The sequence below is a fragment of the Lissotriton helveticus genome, chromosome 3_1 (genome assembly GCF_964261635.1).
Source record: "Lissotriton helveticus chromosome 3_1, aLisHel1.1, whole genome shotgun sequence".
Lineage (NCBI taxonomy): Eukaryota > Metazoa > Chordata > Amphibia > Caudata > Salamandridae > Lissotriton > Lissotriton helveticus.
The window spans coordinates 1,479,607,974-1,479,624,539 of record NC_136061.1 but is presented as its reverse complement, the minus strand read 5'-3'; the positions used below and the strand labels follow the sequence as shown (position 1 = coordinate 1,479,624,539).

Sequence of the window (16,566 nt, the reverse complement as noted above, 5' to 3'; positions counted from 1 at the left end):
GTGCTCTTTAGTGTTAAAGCAGTAAAAGGGCAGCCTCCACCTTCCGTGGGTTTTCCAACAACAACCCATGTGGGCCATGGTAAGTCCCTTAATATGTCACTGGTCTATCATTCGGCATGGGCGAAAAAACAGTAAGCTCAGTGTCTACCGAGAGTGTGTTCAGAAAGGAAGGAGGAATGAATCCCATCAGCCCACCCAATGGCAGAGCTTCATCATCTGGGATTACTGAAGAGATGGTCCAACTAAGGGGCCACACACCTGTTGGTATCGTGTGTTGCTCCAATCCAAAGGAACCACCAGTGATGGATCATACCAGAGAATATGTATTTTCTGTGGTGGGGGATATAAAGTGCAGTGTGAAAATAATCAAACGTGCAGTATAAAATTGGCTACCATGTTATAAGGGATACATTTTATTGGGGAAGTATCATGGTGTCAACGTTAAAAACAGAGTGTTGGACAGGTTTAAATAATAACTGTCATCTTACAAGTTGGTTGACCATTTCCAACTTGTAAGATGACAGTTATTATTTAAAACTGTCCAACACTCTGTTTTAATGTTGACACCATGATACTTCCCCAATAAAATGTATCCCTTATATCCATGGTAGCCAATTTTATACTGCACTTTTGATTATTTTCACACTGCACTTTCTATCCCACACCATAGAACATACATATTCTCTGGTATGATCCATCACTGGTGGTTCCTTTGGATTGGAGCAACAAACGATACCAACAGGTGTGTGGCCCCTTAGTCGGACCATCTCTTCAGTAATCCCAGATGATGAATCTCTGCCATTGGGAGGGCTGGTGGGATTCATTCCTCCTTCCTTTCTGAACACACTCTGGGTAGACACTGAGCTTACTGTTTTTTCGCCCATGCCGAATGATAGACCAGTGACATTTTCTGTTGTTTAGCTATATTACGAATGGGGGGTATAATGTCCCTTGGTCTTTAAATATCTTCCCCTTAGACCCTCCACTAATTGTATATTGTATAAGTCCCTTAATATGCCTTTTTGACCATTCACAAGGCTCCTGTAATCCCTGGACCTACTCTGTCTCCCGTTTTGGAAGCATGGCTGACCTCATATGGCTTCAGCTCATTGTTCCTGGCATACTTGACCAGCTGGTTTGCAGGGTCTCTGTCCAGGGAAAGAGGCACTGCTAAGTTGTCATGGGTAACAGCTTTGGTTTCTCAGAGCTCAGTACCAGGATTATGGTAACAAAGATGACTGTGCATAAGTACTCCTTCAGAATCAGTGTGCTCCTAGAAAGAACTATTCCCATCACTGTGCTTAGTTTTACAGTGCGGTGGTTTGATAATCATGCCTATTGGAGCCCCATCTCCTTGTTCAGAAAGACAGGAAAGATAATATAAACCCCTTCATCAGTTATGGAGAATTTCATATATGATCTAACATGGGTCCATGAATCGGTTTTGCTGAAACTGCGTTGCCTCCAGCGTATATGTTACATTCAAACATACACATGTTCCTGCACAAGATGCAGACAGTGAAACTTAGAAACATGAAGCAGCACCCGCTGCTCTCTTTCGTAGTATGTGCTTCAGACACATCAATCTTAGCAGCAAGAAGTGCATGCCCCCCCCTTCTGAGCAGGCACACCAGACTAGAATGTGTTCATTATATAAAAACAGGATCACCAAGTTCAACTTTCATTCGTACTTCTGTACGGCATAACAAAGCTTGAAGCCAACTGTGCCAAAATAAATCCTGCCTCTGCAAAATCTACTTTAAAAACAGGGTATCCATATCTTATGATGGTATATTGAGCTATGCTTTATTTTCCAAAGGTGTGAGAACAACTAGAACAGTGAACCCTGCACATAACACAACGATAAAGAAAGGGCCTAGTGCAGCTTTTACACAAGCCCAGCCGATCAGAGTCTCCGCACTGCTTTCAAATAGTCAAACCCCAACATGCACTTTGAAAATCAATACTTAGTTGTCCTCAAACCCACTTACAAATAAACTACAGTATATAATAAACGTCATTCGCAGTGTTGACTGCACATACAAACAACCCAAAGCATCTTGCAGGTCTGTAATTTTTTTTACCAACTCATCTACTTCTTTGTACAGCTACACAGGTTGCTTTCTCTAAAATCCCTATATCTAACATTATGCTTACTAATTTCTTAGCAGACTTCTCCCCTTTGGCCATAGAGCATGAATAGAAAAGATCAGCGAACAGAAAGTAAGACCACATTCATTACTCTGGTACTTTCTTGGTTTTGCAACACAGAGAACCGGGCATTAAATCATTATCTTCCTCTACAGGCCCCAAGACGACCTGGCGCTTCAACGCCTGGTTCCTCCAAGATTCCTCACTGGTGGAAGCTCTTAGCCAAGAGCTCCGCCAACGCAGGTTCGGTCCCTTCGCAGGGTACACTTTGGGAAGCGGGAAAGACGGTGGTTCGAGGGGTGGCCAGGGGGTTAGTACATGCCAAACGCGCAGCCCAGGTCACCCAACTGGCGCAGCTGGAGTCCCGAGCTGTTCATTTGGAACGGGCTCAACTGGCCGAGAACAACGCTGATTCCTCTAGCCAGCTGGCGTTGGTCTGAGACAAGATCCGGCGGCTCTCCCTACAGTCGGCCAAAATGCTATGATTCTCCTCCGTGGCCCGTATTTACGGATCGGGTGACAAGAATGGCAAACTGCTCCACAACCTGATATCCTACCCTAGGGCACATCGCATCATTCCAGATATCCGAACAGCCGATGGGGCTCACTGAGTGTCATCTGTGGCTATTGTGTAAACCTTCGCCCACTATTACGTGGCCCTGTACATGATACGCCCCCCCAGAGCCTCCCTTGCTGCTTTGTTGGAGAAATTTGGGACTTGCCTTCCCTGCCTCCCCCATGGAATGGCAGACTCCCTGGATGGCCCTCTTACCCAGGAGGAAATCCATGGGGCTATCACCATGCTGCACTCCGGCAAGACGCCCGGACCCGATGAATTCCCCCAAGAATACTACTCTAGTTCCGTGACGACCTGGTCCCCCACTTAACGGAGCTCTTCCGCCAGGTGGTTGAAGATGGGTCCTTCCCATCCGAATCTGACGTGGCGACCATTGTGATCATCCCGAAGACACAGCCACCTTCCCTAAACTGCTCTGACTACCGCCCAATCTCGCTGATAAACACTGAAATTAAAATCTTTGCTACAGCGATAGCCCAAAGACTTCGGCCCCTTCTATCCAACCTGATCCACCCTGACCAATGCGGGTTCATGCCAGCCAGAGGCACCCGTCATTGCATTCGTCGCCTCCGCCTGGCACTGGCCCATCGACACCGACTATCCCCGTACTTGGCGCTTCTCCTTGTGGACTTTGAAAAGGCCTTTGACACAGTGGATTGGGGATATTTAAGGGATGTTCTGGAACGCATGGGTTTCGGCCTTCCCTTCCGCCATCTGATCCAGGTCCTTTATAACCGCCCTAGCGCCTATGTCCTGGTCAGTGGTGCAATCTGGCGGCGCTGATCCGGCAGGACTCCCTTATCCAGGGATGGATGTGGGATCAGAGGCAGGTGGATAAAATTGCCTTGTACGCGGACGATGTTCTGCTTTACTTGGCCGACCCGGAACACTCTGGTCCTAGGTCTTTACTGGCCCTCTCCGAGTTTGAACAGGTTTCGGGCCTCTGTCTCAACCCGGCGAAGTCTACCCTGGTCCCCCTTCACCCCTCCCGGGAGTGTTTCGATTGGCAGGAAGTGATCCCCCTTCGGAGGCAGTCATTTAAGTATCTGGGAGTGTGGGTGACCCTTCTGCCAGAGCTGGAGTGGACCCTTAACATCACCCCCCTGGTCACCCGGATGGAAACTGACCTTAGAAATTGGCAATCTCTCCCCCTTAACCCGCTTGGCAGAAGTGCTCCTTTCAAAATGATGATCCTCCCCCGCTTACTCTACATCCTACAGAACACCTTGGTCCCCCTCCCCAGTAGCTGGTTTAGAGAACTCGATGGCACACTCATTCGGTTTTTGTGGGGTGGTGGAAGGTCGCGTATGTCCCTGTCCCATTGCCGGATTCTCCCCTTCGAAGGTGGAATGGGAGTCACCAACCTCCATTTTTACTACTTAGCTGCAAAACTCATAGTGATCCATGATTGGTTCGCGGGCGGCTGATCCGACCCAGCTTACCGGGTGGAGCTTACAACCCTAGACTTTCCGCAGATTCAAAGCTTCCTATACGGCTCCCCGGTGCGACAAACCCTGCCCCCACTCACCAGGTCGGTCCTCATTGCCTGGCGCGCTGCCCTCTGCTTGGTGACCTGGGACCAGAAGCTTACTAGACAGACGCCCCTTTGGCATGGCACCTGGTTGAGTGAGGTCTCATCCCTGGAAGGCTTCCGCCGTCGGGACTTGGTGGGTATAACACAACTCGGTGACGTGTGGGTAGGGGGCCATATGCGCTCCTTTTCTGATCTACAGCACAGACACACTCTCCTACACTCCCAGTTCTACAAATGCTTGCAACTCCGCCACGCCCTTCACATACACCTCCCAACGCCCACCCCCCTCCCGGAACTTAGCCCCCTAGAAGCACAAGTCATGATGGGTAATCTGGGGAGAGTGGGGGTGTCCCGTATATACAGCGCCCTGGTAAATAATTGTTCCACATCTCTGGACCGGCTTAGGGAGCAATGGGAGGGATGCGTGGGTCCTTTGGACGAAGCAGACTGGCGTGACGCCCTTATGGTGCCCAAAACCCTGACCACTTCTTCTAAACTACGCTTGGTCCAGCTTTACTATCTCCACGCTGCCTACCTCACCCCGGCGCGTCTTTTCCGCGCTGACATAAGTGCCTCCCCGGATTGCGTGCGCTGCTCTGGTGCGCCAGCCGACTTCTACCATATGGTGTGGTTATGCCCGGCTTTGAATTTGTTCTTGGGGGGTGGGTGGGTGGAGCGGGAGCTCATGCAGGTCTTGGGATGGGTAGTTCCCCACGACCCAAAGCACTTACTACTGGGGGTGTTCGACGGCCTGGATGGCTCCCGGACTGATAGGCGCTTCCTGGGAACAGCGCTAGCTGTGGCGAAATGAGATATAGCTGCTAGATGGTCGCAAGTTGAGGCACCAGCACTGCAGAAATGGAGGAGGGGGGTGGACTGGTGTGGGGTGCAGGAGTAGTCCCTCTTCGAGGCTCGGGGGTGCCCAGAGATGTTCAACAGAGTGTGGGGCAAATGGTTTGGCCGGCTTCCACCTTGAAGGGTTCCGATCTGCTCTGCCGGTCTGTTGTAGCAAGACTATTTCCCTAATCAGAAGTGACTAATGTGATTTGTGTGGTCATCGGGGGCGGGGGGGGGGGTACAGGGGTTTTTAAATGTGATATGTGACTCTTTACCAATGAATTTTACTTGTACCAAAAACTTTAATAAAAATTTGATTATAAAAAAAAAATCATTATTTTGCACTAACAGAGCACCGAAAATGTATATCTTATGTCTTGAATGGGCGTGTCTTAAATGATCCCTAAGAAGCTATTTATCGAGGTGTAAATATATCACTATCTAGGCGCACCCTGGACATGTGGTGGACTTTGTGTTGTGGAGAGAGTGCTGGGAAAATAGATCAGCAATAGAGGTGAGAGAAATAATGTAAAGACTTGTAGGAGAAAATTCAAGGAAATGGTACAAGGAAAGGAATTTTGGAGGATGAAAAGAAGGAAGTAAGAACTAATAATAGGAATAAATAGTGCAAATAAAAACTAAAAAATTAAAACTAAAACTCAACTTAACGTGGCCGGAGCCGTTAAGGAGTCTTTCACACCACGCAGCAACTACGTGCATAGGCGCTGCAGGAGAGGTGATCCAGTCCGGGTTTCCCAGCCCGCAGCAGTCCGCAGCAGCCCCCTCTTGCTCCCCCGGACCAGCCGACAGCCAGGAGCGAGGGGGGCTGGGGAGTGGGAGCCTCGGTCGTGCCCCAGCCACAGCCGGAGCAGCCAGCCGCAGTAGGAAAAAGAGTCCCGCAACTCCACTACTCAAACCTCCGCTGCGGCCGGCAGACAGAGAGCAGGTGAGCTGGGGCAGTGGATTAGTGCGGAGTGAGCAGCGAGTGAATAGCGGGCCCCAAGCGCTCTTCTCACCTTTCGCACACGGCTGGGGAGAGGGGGTGTGTGGGGGAGAGTCGTCTGCTTCCCCCCTCTCCATCCTGCCCCCTCCTGTAAGTGAGAGAGACGGAGGTTGCAGCCCTACTACCCTACTACCCTACTACCCAGCGGTCGTGGCTGGGCTGGAATCGGCGGCCTAGGTAGTTGGAAGGAAAGAGTTACTTGCAAACCTCCAAGGCAGAGGCGGGGTTACAATAATATTAAGAGCAGGAGGAAGAGACTCCACGAGTGGCACTTTCAGGGGGGACGCCTCAGTGTTTTTACGTCGAGGTGTTAGAAGGAAGGAAGTAGCAACTCAACCACAGACGCGACAGCATTTGTTTAGGACCTAGCCACACCAACCCGTGGCCACCGTCTTTTGGCTCCCCCACCTCCAGGCCTCAGCAGCCTATTCCAGACCCTACCAGACCTGATTATTCAATCACGGGTGTTGGGCCCAAAGGGCTCAAGGGAACCTAGGGAGCAAGCGCAGTAAGGGCTAAGGCAAAGGCAATACCCCGCGAAGAAGAGGTCGAAGAATCAAGAAGTTGAGAACAAGGGGTTGGAACAAAAGCAGGAAGACAAAAAGATCATAATGAGATCCGGGAGATCCAGGGACCCACAGGTACCCCTGAACCCTTCTAAAAGATCGAAGAGAGCAAATAAGGGCAACAAGAATTCCAACACAGACTCTGAGTGTCGGCAAAGAAGAAGAACCGAAAAAGGGGGTAGCGGATGGGGGTGAGGGAGGGGGGGATGAGCGGTTGATCCCCCTGACCCCCTTTCTCCCACGCCTTCCAAGCCTTGAGCTTTCACAAAACCTCAAAGGGTTAAGCTTCCAACCAAAAATCTATACAAAATTCTCATTCATCAAGGACGCAGGCTCGGTCCTTTGCCTGAACACTCGGCAGCCCAACAACCTGCCAACACCGATACTACCGGTCTCCTACGCATCAGAACAAGAGAATCAGACTGAGCAAAAGAAAGAACCAATGAGAGGGTTGAAAAGAAAGCCCCCCCCCCCGGAGGCGTTGGATGACGAAGACGCAGAAGGAGGAGGAGGAGAAGAAGAAGATGTCAGAGAAGAAGACAGCGACGAGAGGGACTGCCCTGACACTTCACAGACCGAAAACCACAGTGGAAATTACAGCGAATCCCACAGAGGGGCAACCTTTTCGATGACCATCAGAAAGTGGGGCCTCGATCCTGACCCGGGCTTAATTCAGTCCCAGGTGCATGAATTAAAATCAAAGGCATTCACGAGCAAACAGCAAGATTCTATTCAGAGTGCCCTTAGTATGGGTTCTACAATAAAATCGGCCCAGAAGGTCTTCACCAAACCATCGGGAGAAAAATGCTCCCCAGAAGACTGGTCCAAGATCGCCAGAGATTCTGAGAAAAATCCAGGGGTTCAAAAGGCTCTTAAGGAGCATAGCATCCCTGGCACTCCAGAAGTCCCGGCTTCTCCAGCACCAGCTCCTAGCACAGCAAGCAACTTGAATGTGAGGATCCTAGGTCCTGCAACAGGGGCAGGGCAACGCTCCCCCGGACCAATACAGGACCCTACGGTAGAGAAAAACATACCCTTTTCAAAAGATCTCGGGCAAGAGCAACCAGAACTTAGTAAGTGCTCAGGGGTAACCGTAGAATATGTTGATATAACACCGGGACAGTCTCGGTTGGGGGACCTCTCTACGGCACCGGAGCCGCTCGTGCTTCAGGCACAAGTTCATAATTCGGCACAGGTTGAGCAACCCCTAACCCCTCCTCGAGGTCATCTCCCGGTGCAGGCAACCACAGTCACCATTCGATCAAAAGCTTTGGACCCAGTGGCTTCGTATCCCACGCAAGAAGAGTGGGAAGAATTGGTCGCCCGCTATACCTCTCAGCCTCATGTGGCCCCAAAAGAAGCTGTAACAAGCCCAAAATGCAAAGCCCCACATTTCTGCCCCACGGCCGCATCACCGCAAACCAAGGTAGACGTATGGGAATCTCTCTTGCATACAATGCAACTGTCTGTTAACGCCATCCAATATCAATCGGACAAAATGGACCTTCAGTTAACAGTTCTACACTCACTATCAGTTTTTGTCGCCAACTTCGACAATAAGCTAGCTGAACTGAACAGTCTGCTCAAAAGAGCACAAGAGGAGACAGCACTTATACAATCAAACTGTCCTGGCATCGCAATTATGGACAAGCTTGCTACACTGCCTGGAGCAATGGACAACCTCCTTACAGGTATCAGAGAGGCCGTCAAAAACAGTTTACCAACGGGTCATCTGGAGAGAACAAATAGAGCACGGCAAACAAACAACAGAGAAATTCTAGCTCCGAATAATGGCTCATTCCCGACTTGGGAACCCAACCAAAAGGATGTCCCAGGGGACAACAGGCGCTCCCCAAAGCGGGGCAGAAAGCAAAGGAGGAAGGGCCGCAAGTCAAAGCTAGGCACTTCGGCTGAAGGGAAAGTTAAGAATAACCAAGTCATCATCCTGCCTTCAGACCCAACGCCTGACAAGTGGGCCCTAACGAGTCCAGAGACAGACACGGAATTGGACTCGCGCCCCTTCCCTATTCAGGACCAGTGGCATACGAGTCAAAGGAAAAAGAATCGAAAATAAACACTTCTAACACGACGACCCCAACAAAAGTTGACGGCCCAGCCCCGAGGGGCAGCGCAAATATTATAAAATCTAACACGAGCGAGGGTCTGATCGATTGTGGGGAAATAACTATTATTAGCACGAGCACCATAAGAACCAAAAATCCAGCTCCCAAAACGGACAAAGGGGTACAATTAGATCATCTCCCTGAAGCCATACCAACCGGAAGTTCTTCAGAACAGTTTGTAAGTGAAGCAGATGAATCAAAGGCCCCTGATCAGAGAATGCCAGCAGAGGAATCCAACAGGGTTGAGATTACCCCCACAAGTCAGCTGAGCAGCCCCAAACGGACAAAGGAGCATTTAGGCAACCCCACAATTTTATTAATCCCGGAATACACGTCAAGGGGCGCTTTTGACATCCTAAACAGGGGTAACATTCTACGTCTGCTTAACTCCATTGATACCCTAACAAACATATCCACCAAGGATCTCGACTCAGTCGAATTCACAGTCTCACCGGAACACCCGGGGGTGGAAGTCACTAAAACTGTATGGGCCTCAACAGAGGTGGCTGAGCGTGTGCTCAACGAACAAGTGAAACTTAATAGCTGGGGCATAATACTTTGCCCATTTGTAAAACCGAGATACCCAGATCCCTTGGCAAGTGACTTTGTACACCGGAACGCACAAAATCAGGCCAATCAGGACCACCACTCGCTCTCTGTATTGCGAGGGGCTCGCAGCAACTCCCCGGCCAGTTCAGAACCAAAAGGACCAGGCGTAAGAAGGCAATACGCCGGGAATGAGCGATCTAACTCAGACTGGACATGGTTATCCAGGACTATAAATAATAAGCCGGAAAAACATTGACATGACAAGTCAGAAATTGGGAATTCTCTTAAAAACTTTAAAGTCTGCTCCTGGAACATCAACGGCATTGGAGATAAGCTTATGGACTCGGAACTAAATCTCTACTTGCAAAGCTTCGACATCACGGCCTTGCAAGAAACTTGGTCAGACTCTCCCCCACCACTTCCAGGATTTACCTTGCATTTCATCCCTCCAACCCAGTCTGCAAGATTTGGCCACAAAAAAGGGGGCCTCGTCACTTATTGTTCGTTAAAAAGAACGCGGACAGTGGTCCCGCTACCATACAATCTAGACCCCCCCAATGCAATGCAAGTATCACGAATCTCCATTCGAGACCAGGGAAAGATGGAAGAGTTAATTTTAATCAACCTTTACCTACATCCCCGAGGTAAGAAGCAAGGAGCCCTGCAACTGAAAGAAGAGCTTATGAAGCTATTAACAGCAGAGGATACTAATAGTCTGATTGTTAGCGGCGACTTCAATCAGAACATGCTTAATAAATCGTCCATCGAAGTCAGCACCATTGAGGATCCATTTGCATTGGAACATTACTCTCAGGACAACTCATCAGGGGGAAGAAGTACTAAAGCAGCACAGCGACTTTTAGTAGCTCTTGAAGAACTTGGTTTACGAGCGCTTAATGGGAGATTCCCAGGGGATCGCCCCCAAGCAGCAACATTCCACAGTACAACAACCAGTTCAACAATTGACTTCACCTTCCTCTCTGGTAATTTGTTTCAAGTGACAACTGACTTCCATATCGGTTTACTTGATTACAGTGACCACTTACCACAAGAAGTGACTCTAGAGGCTTCTGCAATTTCAAGCCCAGCACGCGCCATTGGGCATGAACCAGTTTATACAGCAAACGATAGGCGATTAAAGTGCAGAACAGACGACCCTATGGGCCTCCTTCTCTATGCAAAGCAAGCACTTGGTGAAGCCCAAAATGAAACAACAGATCTAATTGCCAGCTGGGAGAAATTTACAGAAACACTACGCAAAAACATGGGAAAAACACTGAGGAAAAACCAGCGTTACGGAGGGGGAAAGTCTGTCAATCCGACGCGGTATCTCAATCACGCTTTTACAAATAATGTTCATCTAAAACATCTAAAAACTCTCATCGCCCAAAAGTTACGAAGGGTAAGCACAGACCCTGTTGCCAAGGACGAACTGAGGCTGTTAAAGCGTGATCGCGGGAGGCTGGTTTGGCGGCTTAAGCGAGAATCTGAAGAGTATCTGTGGGCAAAACTCCTATATGACGCCAAATCAAACAACAGCGCTCAATTTTGGAGAAAAATCAACAATTTGTCTACGGGGAGGAATCAAGGCATTAATTCCTTCGTCCCTGAAGATGATTGGATAATATTTCTTAGCACTCACTTCAAGGGTACTGTTACTAACACCCAAGGAACGTCCAAATTCATAAAAGACACCGAGGAACGTTTAACACTCAGCTGTGACCATTACGCGTCCCAGCAGCAAGACCAGACAATTGAAATTAAGTGCGCCTCGATCTGTTATCGAATATCAAAGGGAAGGCGTGAGGGGGCCCCGGGACCAAATGGGATCCCCCCCATATTATTTAAGCAAGATCGCGATTTTTGGGCAGCTGCCCTCAGACCAATGTTTGTCAAGATTTTGCAGACATCATCAATCCCGTCATCATGGAGGGGAGCCATTATTTCCCCCATCTTCAAAAAGGGTGACCAAAGCGACCCAAAAAATTATCGGTTAGTGGCTCTGCTCGATAACGAAGCTAAATATTTCGCAGGTCTGCTTCTAGAGGAACTGTCATCTTGGGCAGCCGAAGTTTCAGCAATCCCATACAACCAAACAGGTTTCTGCAAAGGTATGGGAACTACCTCTAATATCTTAGCTCTTTGTTTATTAATTGATGCGGCCCAAGAAGCGAACCACCCACTTTACTTGTGCTATATTGACTATAGCTCGGCTTTTGACCACGTGGACGGAAACCTTTTGTGGGAAAAACTACACAACTTGAACATTCCCCCGCTGCTTTTAAACCAATTAATTCTCCTACACAGCGAGACATGGGTGCAAGTTAGGCTCGGCACCGGTGATTGTCTAACAAAAAAGATTCCAACATATACAGGAGTAAAACAGGGCTGTGTACTCGCCCCAATACTTTTTAATCTTTGTATGGGAGAATTATCGATACTATTAAATGAATGCAACTCGCACGCTCCAAAGTTAGGGGGCTCACAGATTTAAAATTTATTCTACGCAGACGACCTGTTACTCATCAGCCGGACTCCGGTTGGCCTTCAGCGGCTGTTGGACATCACCTCAAGATATTCCGCTGCTAACAGGCTTACCATCAATCGTGAAAAATCAAAAATCATGTGTATTAACCTTTCAAAAAAGAAAGCAACACAAAACTGGCTCTTGTCATCCAGAAAGCTAGAAAAGGTCAGCGAACATCGATATCTGGGGGTCATCATAGATCACAAGGACAATTTCAAACCGCAATGTGAAGCCATGAAAAGGAGAGGACTAATCACTGCAGCGGTGCTCAGAAATCTAAAAAACACGGTTTCGGGGCCAAGCTTGCTTCCTCTCATAAAAGTAACCCAGGCAAAATTAGTTCCAGCAATCACTTATGGCAGCGAAGCTATGAGGGGGAGGGACGCTCCCTTACTAGACAGAACAGTAGCAAAAGCACTGTGCATGATCTTCAGCCTTCCAAGGTATGCATCGCCTGCCCAAATGAGATTAGAGTTTGGGTTACAAAAAAGAAGAGCTGGTGCGCAAGGGAGCCTACATAAAAAACATGGCATAAAGTAAGCAGGGGGGACCCGAAGACCCTAAACGCTCTCCTGTGGAAGGAGCTTCAAAATAAAGAAACATGCCCGGCAAGGCGGTACTTGGAAGCAGCCATTGAGGACCTTGGCTTACAGCAACTTTGGGGCTCCACAGCTCTCTTCAAAAAGGTGGTCAATAAAATAGTACAGAAGGAATCATTGCTGCAGGACAAAGCCGCCCTAATAGAGCGGGCTCATGGCTGGCTCACAGTTCAATCATACTATATGCTCTTGCCTCAAACCTATCTGCAGATAGGCTTCACTAAAATTCTTGAAATATCGCCTAGGTCTACTGCAGTCAGCGGCTCACCTACCTCCATGGTTACGGCCACATCTACCTATAACATGCCGACTCTGCGGGATTGGCAAGGAAAATATAGTTCATCTGATCTCTACCTGCACCAAGCTCACCCAAGATCGCCGTGTCCTCCTGCGACCACTTTTCAACATCCGTAACATACGGACCTGCAGGCAAGCGGCGCTAGCCTGCTTCAAAGGAGATGACATCCAACTGAGTTGCCGAATGGTAAAATGTCTTGAAACAGCTGAGGCCCGCTTCAAAAGTTTGAAGGAACAAACTATTCAAGTAGCACCGTAAAGGGCCATAATGATGAGCTAAATGGTACCTCAGAAGCCCATCCTCCAGAGTGACACCGTTTGCCCTCCCTTACACTGTCTAGTACTGATTGGTAATAGGGCTCCTCTGAACTGTTATCATAATTTAACTATCCTCTCCTCCACCTTGGCATCTTTTTTATTTTTTTTATTTTATCTTCCCTTGGCAGGCAAGGAGGAAGAATCTATTCCTTAATTTTTTACTTTTTATCTTCCTGCTTTTAGGATAAATAGGCTGTCTAACATGATGTTAAGCTTCTTTTAATTCTGCGGCTGCTACCTCACCATGGAATCTTGTGTCTTGTCTTAAGGACAGAATCTCTGTTTTAACACGTTAAAATTTGATTTATGTTTTATTGAATCCTTTTTGATTTATATTGTAAAGGTTTTAAATAACCATGCACAATAAAGTATTATTATTATTATTATTAATAATAGGAATAAAGGAAGGAAATAAAATCCAAATTGCTTACGAGCACTTGAAAAACAACACCTCCATGATTTTTTGCTGAGCTAAGAAGAGTAAATACTGATAACCACAATTTTTTAAAACATTGGAAAACACTGATTACACTCCAGCAGATCTCACAACAAACAGAATATGAAAACTAGAAATATATTTGATAGTGTAATGCTGACACCTTAGTCGTCAGTCCGAGTCTGACTGGCTGACCATGCTTGGATTGCGTCTTTAACCACTGTAGCTGCTGGAGTTTGACATAATGCTCAGGTTCCTCTCCAATCAAATAACTTAGTAACAGAGTACCTTAGGGCCTCTTTTACAGTGGAGTGGAGAGAGAAATTCCTAAAAAAAGGAGGATTCACCATCTGTCCCATTTTCTGTTTCTTAGCCCTATTTTGAGGTAGTGAACATGCTCAGTTTCTGGCAGCCGAGTTCTAATCTGCCTCCACCATTGGAAACCCCTTGATGACTGACCAATTGTCAGGGGTCCATTGGCTTTGCAGCATCAAAAAGCCTTCTGCGTTTTGAGTGGGCCTACTAATGTTGATTTATTTTTACCTGTGACCACCATTGATGGCATGATGCCTGGTCAGAAGTGAGTGCCTGCATGTCAGGGATATTGCTTGTTTGTTTTCCCAAAAAAAAGCCTGCTTTGTTTTTATTGTGGAAAACAATCAAATGCTGACCTACCTTTAAATGCTTTAGGCCATGTTGGCAGGAGCAGTGCCTACCCCTGGAGCCAGGAGCCTGGAGCACAAGCAAATGCCTCTTGCAGAGACCAGTGTGCCATGTGAGAAAGAGATCATCGCTTGAGGTAGTGGCATCCAGTGAGGAGATCCTGGCAAGGGGATTCTTGTAACTAGGTGGGAGGAGAAGACAACTGTGCTGATCAGGCCGTTACCCATGTGCAGTGTGAAAGTCGGCAACCGCGTATGCCATAGGGAGCCATGTTATGTTATGTTACTTTATTTCTTTTATAGCGCACGGCGACTCCAGAGGAGCATCCCGGCGCTTTGGCAAAGAAAGACATAACATAACATAACAAATCGATCGTAGTGTGATTGATGCCATAGTTGAAAGGAGAGGCCGTGATGGAGAACCCGTGCTGGCCGAAGCCCTGATTAAGGATTGGAACCAGAAGCTGTTGAATTCCTCACCGCTACCCCATTCCTCCACCCAACCACCATCACCTGTGGGAGGAATCAAAGGAAACTTACTGTTGCACCATAGGAGAGTTGAGGACACCCAACCGCTTCCCCAACAGAGCCGAGAGTGTTACTCTCTGAAGGCAGCCACTGCCACCTCTGCGCCTGCGAGTGAGATGCTCCTGGAGACTCCAGTCCTGCAATCCTTGCTGTTGCGGGTTAGACTGATCTTGTCTACCAGATAGCACATCGTCTCTTGGAACACTTTTGACTTTTCTAAAAGGAATCTGAGTGGTACTTAGCAGTAACCCTGCGCGCCGGTAGGTGGCGTTGGTCGCCTCCGCGTCCGTCGTTGGCACAGTGGTCGCCGGAATGGCTTTGAGGTGTCTACTTAGACCCCGCCTCTGCGCGCTGTCAGTTCTTTCTTTTTTCGCGCCAGCAAGCGCAGATCCAGAGAGAGAGCGACCCTTAGTCACTTTTTGACAAAGCACTATTTCGACTTTTGTCAACCTCTTTTTTGAGTCTTCGACTCCTGGTCTCACAAGATGTTCCATTGCTGGACCAGCTTCAAGCCCTGTGACTCCTGTCACAAGTTGATGTCGGCCACCAATCTGCACCTCATGTGCCTTTGGTGCCTGGAGCGTGACCACGATCCAAAGTCGTTGTTAAACCTATCCTGAATTATCCTGCATCAGTGCGACCATCTGTGGGCGATTCTTTGCCCCTCTGATTTATGGCGTGAGCAAGCGGCGGAGACCCGACGCGCGAGATAAGGCGCGGAAACATCGGAAAGTGCGAGAGGCGCGGCTGGTGACGTGAGGGGCCGCAGAGCCGCGTCCTTGAGTGTAGCCTGGATCCGAGCTGCATGCCTGTGCGTTCGGACCCCTTGAGCGCTAACACCCAGAGAGTGCTCGGCTGAGGACTGGTGTCGCCAAATCGAGCTGCGAGGACTTACAGCGAGGGGGGGGCGACTCTGCCTTCGCCCGCCCCCCCCCCATCCTACTGAGGCCCGGAGTGATGCGGCGCAGCAGGCGAACAGTCACCACCGCGGCCTACAAGCGGGTGTGGCGCCTGGAACTTGCACTCTTGCTGACAAGGTGAGGCTCTGCCTTGAGGCGCTTTTGGAGGCTGCGGTGTACACAAAGCGGCGCAAATCTCTCTCAGCTCCGATATTGTGGCCTGACTGGGGGCTGGGGTGCATAGCGGAGCCCCGGTCACAAACCATAACGTTAACGAGAAGGAGGGTTACCCATACTGGCGATGGCACTATTATTGGGCGGTAATTATGAGAGGACCTCACTCTGGCGGATCTAAGGATAAAGACTCCGACCAACTAGTGGGTGTTGGAGGCGCTACACTAGGTTAAAGCACTACTGGCTTAAGACTGGGCCTACAAGCTCGGCCCGTGGTGAAATAAGACCTTTGACCTTGGGAGCCCTCACCGACAGCGCCAACTAGAAGAGACCCAGTCCTGTGGGCGAGACTGAGCAGTGTCACAAACCCGGTGGTGTTATAGGGCTCAGATTCGCGACGTATTGAAGTGGCGGGGCTGTGATGACCCCGGGCCTACACTAAGCGGCACTGAACGTTTTTGCCTGCGCGGATCCTACGCGAGCGGTACACGACGGATTGGCTGCGCTGCCTAGGCTCCTCATACCCGTCAGGCGCCATGCGGAAAGGGCGACAAGACTCAGAGCAAGCTTACTTTCGACCAACGCCGCTCTAAGTCTCAGGAGGCCTTGGGCGCAGATAAGGCCATATCGGCTGATGGAGCAGACAACACTGAATACTCGGACATTAAAACCATGCTCTTAGCCATGGGAAAAGGCCTCCAGGATAGCATGTCATCCATAGGCACCAAGATCGATGCCCTCACCTAGAGGATGGACCGCATGGCGGAACGCGTTGACTAGCACGCT

General features: G+C 49.0%; 1 protein-coding gene across 1 annotated transcript in view; it reads left to right on the top strand.

The window, feature by feature from the left end:
• The window catches only part of LOC144823527 (40-kDa huntingtin-associated protein-like), an 884,224-nt gene that overhangs the window by 399,353 nt on the left and 468,305 nt on the right, over window positions 1-16,566 (top strand). The gene's annotated exons all lie outside the window — the stretch shown is intronic.